Below are 12,983 nucleotides of genomic sequence, written 5' to 3'. Positions count from 1 at the left end.
TTATCTTTGCAAGTCTCTTCGAATTATCAATTTGGTTTGGCCTACTAGATTGATCTTTCTTGCCATGGGAGAAGTGCTTAGCTTTGGGTTCAATCTTGCGGTGTCCTTACCCAGTGACAGAAAAGGGTTGCAAGGCACATATTGTATTATTGCCATCGAGGATAAAAACATGGGGTTTATATCATATTGCATGAGTTTATCCCTCTACATCATGTCATCTTGCTTAATGCGTTGCTCTGTTCTTTATGAACTTAATACTCTAGATGCAGGTAGGAGTCAGTCGATGTGTGGAATAATAGTAGTAGATGCAGGCAGGAATCGTTCTACCTGTTGCGGACGTGATGCCTATATACATGATCATGCCTAGATAATCTCATAATTATTCGCTTTTCTATCAATTGCTCGACAGTAATTTGTTGACCCACTGTAATACTTATGCTATCTTGAGAGAAGCCTCTAGTGAAACCTATGGCCCCCGGGTCTATATCTTATCATATTTTCTTCCAATCTACTTTATTTGCATCTTTACTTTTTGCATCTATATTATAAAATACCAAAAATATATTTATCTTATCATACTATCTCTATCAGATCTCACTTTCGCAAGTAGCCGTGAAGGGATTGACCACCCCTTTATTGCGTTGGTTGCGAGTTCTTGGTTTGTTTGTGTAGGTGCGTGGGACTTTTGAGGAGCCTTCTAGTGGATTGATACCTTGGTTCTCAAAAACTGAGGGAAATACTTACGCTACTATTGCTGCATCACCCTTTCCTCTTCAAGGAAAACCAACGCAAGCTCAGGACGTAGCAAGAAGGATTTCTGGCGCCGTTGCCGGGGAGGTCTTTGCTCAAGTCAAGACATACCAAGTACCCATCACAAACATATCTCCCTTGCATTTACATTATTAGTAATTTGCCTCTCGTTTTCCTCTCCCCCACTTCATCCTTGCTGTTTTATTCGCCCTCTCTTTCCCAATCTGTCTCTCGCTCTTTTTTGCTTACCTTTTTCTGTTTGCTCGTGTGTTGGTTCGTTTACCTCGTCATTATGGCTAGTTCCTTATCCGCTCCTATGTCTCCCGAGTTTGAAGTTCTTCACTTCAATCAAAGGCAAGGAGAAAACTTAAAAGATGCTTGGTATAGGATGATGGAATCTTATCGCAAGTGCACCCTAGAGGTGAACTTTAGAATTCTTCTTCGCAATTTTTATGTTGGGCTAAATATGACGCATAGAAAACTCTTGGATTGCATTGCCAAGGGAAATTTTATTGAAATTGATCCCAGTATTGCTCATGAAATTATAGAGGGAATAGTGGGACCACTACCTCAAAAGGGAGGATCTCATCCTACCCATGAAGAAACACAAGTATTTGGAAAAATTTGCGAAGTAACAATTTTTTTACAAAAGTCTCTTGAGCCTCTTAAAAGTGTATGAATGTGTTGATTACTCTTTGCAATAAATGGTTGGATTCTTTAGATCTAAAAATTTCTGAGTATGAAGGGAAACGGAAAGAACCTTCTGGATTTGAGCATGACTCCGCTAAAAAACTAAAAATTAAGGATGGCACTACTTAGATCTATCCTCGCTTTTGTGCCTAGCTAGGGGCGTTAAACGATAACGCTACTTGGGAGGCAACCCAATTTTCTTTGTGTTTTTTTGTTCCTGTTTAGTAATAAATTTTGCATCTACTTTCTTTTTAGATGTGTTTTTATGTTTTAATTAGTGTTTGTGCCAAGTAGAACCTATAGGATAACCTATGATGATAGTTGATTTGATTCTGTTGAAAAACAGAAACTTTGTGCTCACGAGAAAAACTTCAATAAATCACACAAATGTGATTTTGCATTGTTCTTTTTGATTCTGATCAATAAACAAATTGTCCAGTGCTTCCAAGTTTGGTAGGAGTTTTAGAGTTCCATAAGTTTGCGTTAGTTACAGATTGCTACAGACTGTTCTGTTTTTGACAGATTCTGTTTTTCGTGTGTTGTTTGCTTATTTTGATGCATCTATGGCAAGTATCTAAAGGTATGAACCATAGAGAACTTGGAATACATTAGGTTTAACACCAAAATAAATAAATAATGAGTTCATTACAGCACCTTATGTGATGGTTTTGTTTTCTTTCACTAACGGAGCTTATAAGATTTCCTGTTGAGTTTTGTGTTGTAAAGTTTTCAAGTTTTTGGTAAAGCTTTGATGGACTATGGAATGAGGAGTGGCAGAAACCTAAGCTTGGGGATGCCCATGGAACCCCAAGATATTCAATAATATCCAAAAGCCTAAGCTTGGGGATGCCCCGGGAAGGCATCCCCTCTTTCGTCTTCGTTCATTGGTAACTTTACTTGGAGCTATATTTTTATTCGCCACATGATATGTGTTTTCCTTGGAGCGTCATGTATTATATTAGTCTTTGATTTTTAGTTTACCACAATCATCCTTGCTATACACACCTTTTGGGAGAAGCCTACTTGATTTGAATTTTGTTAGAATACTCTATGTGCTTCACTTATATCTTTTGAGCTTGATAGTTTTTGCTCTAGTGCTTCACTTATATCTTTTAGAGCATGGCGATGAATTATTTTTGAAGAAATTGCTAGTCTCTCATGCTTCACTTATATTAGTTTGATAGTCTTTTAGAACAACATGGTATTTGCTATGGTTATAAATTGGTCCTAGAATGATAGGCATCCAAGTTGGGTATAATAAAAACTATCATAGGAAGTGAATTGGATGCTATGAGCAATGTGATACTTTATAATTGTTTTGAGATATGGAGGTAGTGATATTAAAGTCATGCTAGTTGGGTGATTATGAATTTAAAGAATGCTTGTGTTGAAGTTAGCAAGTCCTGTAGCATGCACGTATGGTTAAAGTTGTGTAACAAATTAGAAACATGAAGTGTACCTCGCCTGTCCATCCTTATGAGTGGCGGTCGGGGACGAGCGATGGTCTTTTCCTACCAATCTATCCCCCTAGGAGCATGCGCGTAGTTCTTGATTTTTGATTACTTCTAAATTTTTGTAATAAGTATATGAGTTCTTTTGACTAATGTTGAGTCCATGGATTATACGCAATTTTACCTTTCCACCATTGCTAGCCTCTTCGGTACCGTGCATTGCCCTTTCTCACCTTGAGAGTTGGTGCAAACTTCGCTGGTGCATCCAAACCCCGGGATACGATATGCTCTATCACACATAAACCTCCTTATATCTTCCTCAAAACAGCCACCATACCTACCTATTATGGCATTTCCATATCCATTCCGAGATATATTGCCATGCAACTTTCCACCGTTCTGTTTATCATCATCATGACATACTTTACTTTTGTCATATTGCCATTGCATGATCATGTAGTTGACATCGTATTTGTGGAAAAGCCACCATGCATTATTTTTCATACATGTCACTCTTGATTCATTGCACCATCCCGGTACACCGCCGGAGGTATTCATATAGAGTCATATCTTGTTCTAGTTTCGAGTTGTAATTCATATGTTGTAATCAATGAAAGTGTGATGATCATCATTGTTAGAGCATTGCCCAGAAAGAAAAAAAAAGAAAGGTCAAAAAAGGCCCAAAAAAAGAGAAAAAAAAAGTAAAAAAAGAAAATAAATAAAAAGGGCAATGTTACTATCTCTTTTTCCACACTCGTGCTTCAAAGTAGCACCTTGTTCTTCATGTAGTGAGTCTCATATATTGTGCTTCAAAGTAACACCATGTTTTTCATATAGTGAGTCTCATAAGTTGTCTCTTTCATACTAGTGGGATTTTTTCATTATAGAACTTGGCTTGTATATACCTACAATGGGCTTCCTCAAATGCCCTAGGTCTTCGTGAGCAAGCAAGTTGGATGCACACCCACTAGTTTTCTTTTGTTGAGCATTCCTTTATAGCTCTAGTGCATCCGTTGCATGGCAATCCCTACTCCTCATGTTGACATCAATTGATGGGCATCTCCATAGCCCGTTGATTATCCTCGGCAATGTGAGACTTTCTCTCTTTTTTGTCTTCTCCACACAATCCCCATCATCATATTCTATTCCACCCATAGTGCTATATCCATGGCTCACGCTCATGTATTGCGTGAAGGTTAATTTTTTTTGAGATTATTTAAGTATGAAACAATTGCTTGGCTTGCAATCGGGTATATAGAAGTTGGGAACATCTTTGTGTGACAAAAATGAAGCATAGCCTAACTATATGCTTTTGTAGGGATGAACTTTCTTTTGCCATGTTATTTTGAGAAGACATGATTACTTTGATTAGTATGCTTGAAGTATTTCTATTTCTTTTATCAATATGAACTATTATTTCCAATCATTTGGATCGGAACCTTCATGCAACAATAAATAAAATTACATTGAGAATTATGCTAGGTAGCATTCCACATCAAAAATTCTGTTTTTATCATTTACCTACTTGAGGACGAGCAGGAATTAAGCTTGGGGATGCTTGATACGTCTTCAACATATCTATAATTTTTGATTGTTCCATGCTATTATATTACCCCTTTTGGATGTTTATGGGCTTTATTTTACACATTGATATCAATTTTGGGACTAACCTACAAACCAGAGGCCCAGCCCGTATTGCTGTTTTTTTTGCCTATTTCAGTATTTCGAATAAAAGGAATATCAAACGGAGTCCAAACGGAAAGAAACCTTCGGGAGCGTGATTTTTGGAACGAACGTGATCCGGAGGACTTGGAGTGCCAGTCAAGAAGCAGCCGAGGCGGCCAGGAGAGGGTAGGGCGCGCCCACCCCTACAGGGTGCGCCCCCTGTCTCGTGGGCCCATCGGGCGGCCACCGACATACTTCTTCCTCCTATATAAGCCTACGTACCCCAAAAACATCCAGGGAACAACCTAAACACAATTTCCACCTCCGCAACCTTCTGTATCCGCGAGATCCCAACTTGGTGCCTTCATCGGCGCTCTGCCGGAGGGGGAATCAACCATGGAGGGCTTCTACATCAACACCATAGCCCTTCTGATGAGGTGTGAGTAGTTTACCACAAACCTTTGGGTCCATAGTTATTAGCTAGATGGCTTCTTCTCTCTTTTTGGATCTCAATACAATGTTCTCCCCCTCTCTTATGGAGATCTATTCGATGTAATCTCTTTTGCGGTGTGTTTGTCGAGATCCGATGAATTATGGGTTTATGATCAAGTTTATCTATGAGAAATATTTGAATCTCCTATGAATTCTTTTATGTAAGATTGAGTTATCTTTGCAAGTCTCTTCGAATTATCAGTTTGGTTTGGCCTACTAGATTGATCTTTCTTGCCATGGGAGAAGTGCTTAGCTTTGGGTTCAATCTTGCGGTGTCCTTACCCAGTGACAGAAAAGGGTTGCAAGGCACGTATTGTATTGTTGCCATTGAGGATAAAAAGATGGGGTTTATTTCATATTGCATGAGTTTATCCCTCTACATCATGTCATCTTGCTTAATGTGTTACTCTATTCTTTATGAACTTAATACTCTAGATGCAGGCAGGAGTCGGTCGATGTGTGGAGTAATAGTAGTAGATGCAGGCAGGAGTCGGTCTACTTGTTGCGGACGTGATTCCTATATACATGATCATGCCTAGATAATCTCATAATTATTCGCTTTTCTATCAATTGCTCGGCAGTAATTTGTTCACCCACCATAATACTTATGCTATATTGAGAGAAGCCTCTAGTGAAACCTATGGCCCCCGGGTCTATCTCTTATCATATTTGCTTCCAATCTACTTTTATTTGCATCTTTACTATTTACATCTATATTATAAAATACCAAAAATATATTAAGCTTATCATACTATCTATATCAGATCTCACTTTCACAAGTGGCCGTGAAGGGATTGACAACCCCTTTATTACGTTGGTTGCGAGTTCTTGGTTTGTTTGTGTAGGTGCGTGGGACTTTTGAGGAGCCTTCTGCTGGATGCTACCTTGTTTCTCAAAAACTGAGGGAAATACTTACGCTACTATTGCTGCATCACCCTTTCCTCTTCAAGGAAAACCAACGCAGGCTCAAGACGTAGCAAGGCACGATTCACAAGTACCAAGTGATTCATAATCAAGTGATTCCAGAAGTCCATCAGTATGGAGTTTCTTCATGCGCTTTACACCAATATGACCCAAACGACAGTGCCAAAAATAGTTTGCACTATCATTATCAACTCTGCATCTTTTGGCTTCAACATTATGAATATGTGTATCACTACTATCGAGATTCAATAAAAATAGACCACTCTCACTACAAAAAAATACACTTCCGTGATGATACATGTTTGTCACTGTAGGTCGCGTTTTTTGTCATGCATGTACATCCATGACAAATTTATGACAGAATCAAGATAGTCATACCTGTGATGTCATAGAAGTGTTCCACGACATTACCAAAATTATCATCACGGAAGTGTCCACTTCCATGACGATAAATCGCGCGTCATAGAAGTGCTTTCGTCAAGGGTGACCGACACATGGCATCCACCATAACGGAACGTCGTTAAGCTATCGGGTAGGGTTTTGGATCCGATAACCCGTTAACAGCCCCGACCAATGGGGATTTTCCATGTGTAAAATCATCATTGGCTGGAGGAAACATGTGTCGGTTCATCGTTGGGACAGATGTCATCCACTCATTGGACAGAAGGCGCCTATGATACGTCGACACGTGGCACGGCTAATCAAGTTTAAATGGGTCGGCCCAACTAAAGGTCCACAAGATTTTGCGGCCCATAATGGGCTGGTCCAGTTAAAGGCCCATGAGATTTTGCGGACTATAATGGGCTGGCCCAGCTAAAGTCCCACAAGATTTCGCGGGCCATAATAGGCCGACCCAGGTAAAGGCCCGCAAGATTTTTGTGTGCCATAATGGGCCGGCCTAGGTAAAGGCCCACAAAATTCTTGTGTATCATAATGGGCCGGCCCAGCTAAAGGCCCATGAGATTTCGCTGACATTAATGGGCCGACCCAGCTGTAGGCCCACAAGATTTTGAGGACCCTAGTAGGTCGTCCCATTAACTGGCTGCCATGTTTTGGGCCAAATGCCGGCCCATAATTGATCCGGTCCATTAATGGCCTGCCACGTTCCGGGCCTAGTAATGGCCCATATAAGATCCGACCCGTTAAAAGCCTCCCACTTTCGAGGCCAAATCACGCCCCAGATCAGGTCTGGCCCTTTAAGAGGCTTTGGGCTCAATTATGGCTCATATCTGATTGGGCCAAACAAGGACTGAGACAACTTTGGCCTGTTAAAAGCTCGTGAATTGATTTGCACAATCATGGGCCGGGGTCCATTTCGGGCTGCCACCGGCCCATGAGCTATTCGGCACGTTTCAGGCCCAGCCTACTTCTCAGCCTCCTAAAAGTCCATTGAGTTTTCTTGCGAAAAGAGGGTCGGGGGTTACTCGGCCTATTAAAGGCCCGAATCTACTAGTGGGACAGTTTGACGGGGCCCATGGTGCGGATCATACATCGTGATTGCATGACGGCCCGATTATGTACCGTAATTTTACGGTTTGGCCGGTTTACTGCAAAGACAGGATATATATACAGTAAAATAACTGCAGCATCGTGAATAAGAAAAAACCTAAACTATACAATAAAGAAATTATGGCATATTACATCCACTGGGCATCAAAGTTCGCCACTATGATAATAAAGCACAAGCAGACAGCAGATTACATACACTGGGCATCAAAGATCACCACCAGTGCAAATAAACACGCCGACAAAATAATATACAAAACTGACATCACTTCAATAGAGTTCAAGAAAGGTTAGCCCTGCTGGGGAGCTGCAGCGCAAGCAGCTGAGCAAGATGTTGAGACTGCGCTTGTTCAACACTTATATCTTCCTCACTCTGAAAGATAAACAAGTAGACATATGATAGGTTTTGCACATAAAAGTATCAGTGCTGACAATTCATCACATTTCTTATTGACGAATAAAGTGACACAGTTTAAAATTGCATTAACACAATATGGTATTGTTCAGGTCAAGACATGGCAGGAATTGACATTGTGAAGGAGTTGGCAGCTTCACGACACCACTGGATTACAGCGCAAGCAGCTGAGCAAGATGTTGAGACTGCGCTTGTTCAACACTTATATCTTCCTCACTCTGAAAGATAAACAAGCAGACATATGATAAGTTTTGCACATAAAAGTATCAGTGCTGACAATTCATCACATTTCTTACTGACGAATAAAGTGACACAGTTTAAAATTGCATTAACACAATATGGTATTGCTCAGGTCAAGACATGGCAGGAATTGACATTGTGAAGGAGTTGGCAGCTTCACGACACCACTGGATTACAGATCAAGAACTCATAAGTATCAATGGTTAGTGTGCTGTCAATTTATCCCATTTCAGATTGGCAAATAAAGAGGCGGTTTAAATAATAGTAGAATGATATGACATTGTTCATAGTTAAGACATTGCAGAATATGACATTGTGCTGTAGTGGGTAGGTTCACCATACCACTAGATTACCGATGAAGAACAGAAGCATACATGCAGTGCAAAAGAGATCACTTGCTCTGTATAGTTTAATTTACATGGTATGAAGAAGGAACTTGGTTGTACAACTGAAAACTTAAATTGAGAAGGACAAACTTTTGTTTATGAACTACATAATAAACTTTAAACATGCAATTTGATGCAAACACCAAAAATAAACAGTTGTTGCATTCATGCCTAACCAAATATACACAACAAAGTTTGAAGGCTTGAGAAGGACAAACTTACATTACTGGTGAAGACAGGCTCTATAAAGCCCTTGTCCATGCTGATGGGGGGGGGCAATTCAAGAAGTTTAGCACAGAATGTTCTTCATAAGCATTGCCTTTATTCTACATTTTGTTAAGAGTAAATATAGATGTTATAATATACGAAAAAATGGAGAATATTTAAGATAAGATGAAGAGTGATGCTACATAAGCAAGTAGCTATAAATGTATGTGCAGCGATACAGGCAAAAGGCACAGCCAAGAGCAATGCACAACTAAACTTCTTCAGTACCAACCTTATGATAAGAGTAAATATAGATCTGATGTGTAGAAAATGGAGGGCGAAGGAAAATATGCTGCAGAGTGATGGTACATGAACAACTACCTGTCAATATAAGTACACTAATAAAGGACAACATGTACTTACAAGAACAATGCAGAGCTAAACAAATTCATTGGCATTGGATATATTCTACACTAATGTACCCATTCATACAGATCAGATAATTTGGAGCGAACAATTGATAAGCAAGCTATCATGCATACTGCTGTCACATAATGAACCAGGTATGTATGCAAGTACAGTGATACAGGACAACACGTACTAACAAGAGCAAAGCAGCGGGCAGCATATTTGCGATATCCTGTCGTTCTTTTCAAACCGGAATTCTTCTTCGAGCTGATTTCTTGCAAAAAAGATCCGTAAGGCACATGCGGAAAAGTAGAAGTTCAAATTGTCATGTGATTTCACCCCACAACTACCCGAGCCCCTTGGATCGCACCGGCGAACTCCGGCAAGCTCTAAAAAATAGACTGACCCAATTTTGAAATTTAGTCTACTGTGATTTAACTAGTGTGGAATATAAAAGGGGAAAACCATAAGCATTGGGAGTATAGTGTTGAGCGTGCCATGGCGGATCTGAAGGTGCAAACCGGACAAAGGTAACTTCGCAACCAAGACAAGAAATCAGAGTAAAGCAGTGGCGATCTATTTTCTTGCTGCGATAAATAAGTTGAGCAGATACAAAAGAGTACCGCCTCTGGTGCGGCTCTGTGTATGCATCTGGTCAGAATTTGACGGTGCTGCGGTAGCGATGGCTGTCGGCGGCGTGGAAGCAGATCTAGGAGGGTAGACGGTGGTGGCGGGGCGCGGTGGACGAGACGGTCGTAGGAGCGACGCCGACAAGGTGGACGACGGCGGGGATGAAGCGAGAGGACGGGTTGCAAGGGTCCCGGTCCAAAGGCGTGGATGAGAGAGGTCAATCTCTTGTAATGGACGGCGGCATCGGGGTATCAGCTCCGGCATGGTGGAGGAGGACGACGGTGGATGGGGTGGCAGACGGCGGCGGGCGGAGGAGGGTGGGGTGGAGAGGGTGTTTTGGCGCCCACGGAGGATGAATGGGGAAAAGGGAGGTAGAGAGGAAGGGGGAACCATGTATTCAGGGAGCGCTTGTCTCAAATGCGAGGAAATTTACAAACTTAGCCCCCGTTTCAAATTTCTACTACATCACAACAATATTAGTCGGTTAGGGATAGGACGGTAATCTCGCATACACCAAATATTTGCGACGAGAGTTTGTTTTTGGCGCCCACCATGTATGAATATGAATCAGGGAGGGAGTCAATTTCGGCCGAGGGCACACTGTGTTTTGGCACCCACCGTGTATGAATCCGGGTGAGAGGCGGTTACGTCACGTTTGGGTGAAATTACAAACCTACCTCTATCGAAACCTATAGAACTCCAGTCGATAGGCTTTGCGCGGCAGGGATGGGCAGTAGTGATTTCCATCTCGCAGATTTTGGTTTCGGGCGGTTACTGTGACTTTCCCCGCTTCGTTCAAATTTTGCACAGTGCATGTTTACCGTGCTAACTCAATTCGAATCCTGTTTGTATTCTACTTTTTTTTCGGGCGGGATCCATTTTCAATTGGAATTACATTCTATATACATCATTTTTTTACATATATACTTTCAAAAGCACAACACCACTTATACATAAATATGGTTTACAAATGGCAAGATCTCAGATTCATAAGGTTCTATCCATCAATTTGGATTTTCAAATATTTGAAACCACTTTATGTTGAAATCCAATGTATGCATTCCTCGCTAACTGTCTCCAATTAACGTGTGTTTCATGCTGGGTTTTTTTAACTTCTCAAACATGTATAATGTGTTTCACACACGCAACATATAGTGTAAACCCGTTTATACATTAATTGCATATAAACCATGCATTGTTTGTAATTGAAGAATCTATGGATCACCAATATTGATAAGCTATATAACATTACACGTGTGCCCAAATTCAAATGAATAGGCATGTTTGATACACCAATTTGCGTTATGATATTATCGATGTTGTGATCTCCAGTTTAAATATTTTAATCCCCTTTAATCAAGATATTCTTCTCATATAGCTATCACTCATGCTTATATAGGACTATTTCTCTTGACCTATACGCGTTCATTGTCTCTCAGGCATCTCTCGTGCTACCTGTATGTCGACAATGATCTTTTATCTTCGTAACACACTAACGGTACTCTCTCCATCGACCTTCATCACTCTATCTCTCTCTGAGTATATCTCGCTCCGTGCTATGTGTCTCTAGCTATGATTCTCCATGTGGAATCTCTTTCTCTCACACAAACACAAAACTTTGTCTCCCGGGGTCTCATTTCTCTAAACTATTCCCATGTGTGCCACTCGCACACCCCTCATACAGAGACGTCTTTCGCTCCTTAGATATGAGAACCTACGACTCTTCCTCTTCAATATCTCTTTCTCACACACAAACACAAACTCTGTCTCACAGGGTCTCATATTTCTCCATTGTTCTCTTGTATGCCTCTCAAACACACCCTCTCTCCCTAGAGATATCTTGCGTTCCCTCATATGTCTCTCTAGCTATCACTCTCGTCGTGAAATATCTTTCTCTGTCGCAGACACAAAACTCCGTCTCTCTGGATCTCATTTCTCTTTGATATTTGTTTGTATGTGACTCACATGCACCCTCTCTCTATCTCTCTCACACCCACACACATAACCCAGCCTTCTGATTCACTCGACTCCTATCTCTAGCGCACACTAGCTAGCATCTTTATCTTTCTATTTATCTGTTTCTCCATCAACCTTCTTTCTCGCCCTCACTCTTGATTCCTATCACGCACACTACATATGTTTCTCTCTACATGCATTCGGTCAAGTGCCCGCCACACACATATATAACTTCACCCTTTGAACCACCCGACGGTCATTGCCGACACCCAAACTAACGGATGTATCTCTAGTTAGCATCTCCATCTCTGTATCTATCTGTAGTTTCTCCGTCAACATTTCTTTCTCACACGGAGTCTTGCTTCCTATCACCCACACTGTATATGTCTATCCATACATATGCATTTATAGGTTGATCTCATTTGCACAATCGTTGCGCCTCAATTGCTCGCCATAGATGCATGCTCCAGCCCACGCTCGCTATCTCTTAAAGACAAAAACACATGCTCAATTGTCGGGCCTTCTTCCCTGCATTCTCACATGCATGCATATTGTCATACTGATCCGTCTCTCCCATGTCGTTGATCTTAGGACTTATGTCTTCTTTCTTTTATCTCAATCATGCGCGCGCGCACACACACATCCCACATATACATGTATACCTCTCACACATGCACGTTCAAGGTCTCTATGTCTCCATACGTAGTTAATTACCCTGAATCCTAACGCCACATCGAATTGTTCTCCTCTTTTGTGCACATAACTTCCGTCTGGATGGGCAAAACACACACTCACACTTAACAATCTCCTTCTAGCTACCCCCCCTGCCCCGTGCGCCTCTCACTCTTCCCCTATATCCCTGAAACCAATAAGACCATCCGTTTGTTTAATTCCCGCCTACATGCACCATCGATATATAGTAGTATTCCATGGTGTCTCTCGAACAAACACGTTCTCTCGATGTCGACTCCTCTCACGCGCACACACCTTCTCTTCCCTCCTACGGGCATTTTCTCTCTCGCACCCCATCGTTGGTGGCCTCTTCCATACACATCACCTCTCTATGATGAAGCCATGCACACTTAAATTACATACGCCACAAAGGACCCCGGGACACACACACACACACACGCACACACACACACCCACGCATGCACACACGCACCCCCCCCACACACACTAAGACTCCATCTCTCTCCCTCTCTCTCACACACACACGCAAACACACACACCCCCACACACACACTTAGACTCCATCTCTCT

This window comes from Triticum dicoccoides, chromosome 2B, assembly GCF_002162155.2.
Source record: "Triticum dicoccoides isolate Atlit2015 ecotype Zavitan chromosome 2B, WEW_v2.0, whole genome shotgun sequence".
In the NCBI taxonomy this organism is placed as follows: Eukaryota; Viridiplantae; Streptophyta; class Magnoliopsida; order Poales; family Poaceae; genus Triticum; species Triticum dicoccoides.
The sequence above is the reverse complement of the archived record's forward strand: the minus strand, read 5'-3'. Positions refer to the sequence as shown.